Here is a 2,117-nt window from a genome sequence, read left to right as displayed (position 1 = left end):
AAGCACTCAGGAAAATGCTGAGATTGATCTAGTACCTCATCCTGGTTAACAGGTAGTCTGAGGGTTAGGTTCTCTGGAAAAATCAGTAGAGGATGAAAATACAGGAAAATCTGCTATGAGAATGGCAAAACTTGATCCTTGAAAAGTTTGATAATTCTTGCCCCAAACAGCTTTATTGGCAGCAGCAACATTAAATGAAGAGACTTGAAGGCTAGGAAAGCTTGCCCCTTCTTTGGAAGAGCTATTCTGTAATCTCTACATGTTACTCTGTTAGAAAGTTGAAAATTTTACCCACATTATTTTTACCCATATTTTACCCTTTAATAGTGCTAGTATAGTGTCTCCAGGAGGCCTAATTATTGAACAGTAGACGTGGTTCTGGAGGAGAATATTTACACTCATTTTCTTTGACTCTAGGTAACCACAGTTTATGTTTGCTCCGCTGAACATGAAGTAGTTAGGCAAACACATTCTTTTATGTCATTCCCAGGGAACTCTCTTAAATTCCAAAGAGAGAAGTTCTCTACATTGAGAAAAACAAAATGCCACTGAGAAGTCCATATGAATTTATAACCATTGTATGGGAGACAAAAATGCTGAGATTAGAAGTAAAACCAGTAGCAAGAGCCAAGAGACAATAGCTAAAGTTTCAAGGAGAGCTGAGATATTGGAAATGTAAATCGCAAGACTGGCTGTGGTTAGAGAAAGGAAGCCACAGTAGCAGCAGATACCCCTGAGACTCCAGATACCAAGGCAGAGTGTGGCAACTAGGGAACTCAACAGTTGCTTACATTAGTCATTAAAGAAAGCACAGAAACCATTAGGTAGCTAAGAGGACGGGAAGATGAATGAAGGCCTTGTGGCCTCAAGAGCTCTATATCCTTAAAGATTATTAGACTTTTCCCCTCAGCCTTGGTCATTTCCTCTGACTTATAGGACCTTGGGAAAACATACTATAAACATTACAAAGAGACAAGCACTTCACACTTCGAATGAAGTAAAAAATATATATAATATATATATATAAAATATAAAATATATTATATATAATACATATATATGTATTATATCTATAATACATATTATTAAAATATATAATACTTATATAAATATAATATATATCCCAAATAAAAATGAAGTTGCAATGTATATATAGCTATATACAGTGAATAGAAAAGTTATCTTAGTAGATATTTCAAACAAAAAGGAGTACCTAAATATTTTCACCATAATAATTACATCATTCAATCATATAATAATTTTCAAATAGAATCTAGAAAAAAAAAATAGAATCTAGAGACTATATACTCATTAGTAACATCTAACAGCTATCCTTTATCTGAGTGTAATCTATGATCTTGGGCTGTCATAACAGCTTCACATTTATTTTTATTTAATCCTAGTAATAACCAACTGTATGAAAGTACTATTATCCCTCTCCTAATAGTTAAGTAAACTGACTTCTGTTATGTAAAATAGGGCATTTTTTTTTTTTTTAAAGATTTTTTTATTTATTTATTCATGATAGTCACAGAGAGAGAGGCAGAGACACAGGCAGAGGGAGAAGCAGGCTCCATGCACCGGGAGCCCGATGTGGGACTCGATCCCGGGTCTCCAGGATCGCGCCCTGGGCCAAAGGCAGGCGCCAAACCGCTGCGCCACCCAGGGATCCCAAAATAGGGCATTTTTTATATCAGTAGAGGTAATGGCACCTATTCTACTACAGAATTTAAATGATATTTTTCTTATGAAAGTGAAATGCACATAGTGTAAGATTCTCCTCAACTATTCCTGAATACTAGAAAATACATTCCATTTCTATATTTGACTTCTGACCACAATATTCCCCTCAGCATGACTAAACTTTAGACAGTTTCCTTGCTAACTATTGCTTCCTGACCTCCCTTTCCTTGACTTTAGAAAGCTTCCAATTATAAATTCTCTCTCTGCCCTGTTGAGATGTGAATATTTTCTCAGCCTCTTGCCAGGTTTACAATCCTGAAATGTCATTCTCAAGATCCTAGAAGCCATCCCTTTGAAATGTAATCATCAAAGAAGACTATTCACATGTGTGCACATGTGCAAGCATGTAAGAGTGTGCATGTGTGTTTTCGTGC

This window comes from Canis lupus, chromosome 10 (genome assembly GCF_011100685.1).
Source record: "Canis lupus familiaris isolate Mischka breed German Shepherd chromosome 10, alternate assembly UU_Cfam_GSD_1.0, whole genome shotgun sequence".
Lineage (NCBI taxonomy): Eukaryota > Metazoa > Chordata > Mammalia > Carnivora > Canidae > Canis > Canis lupus.
This window is presented reverse-complemented; position numbering follows the sequence as displayed.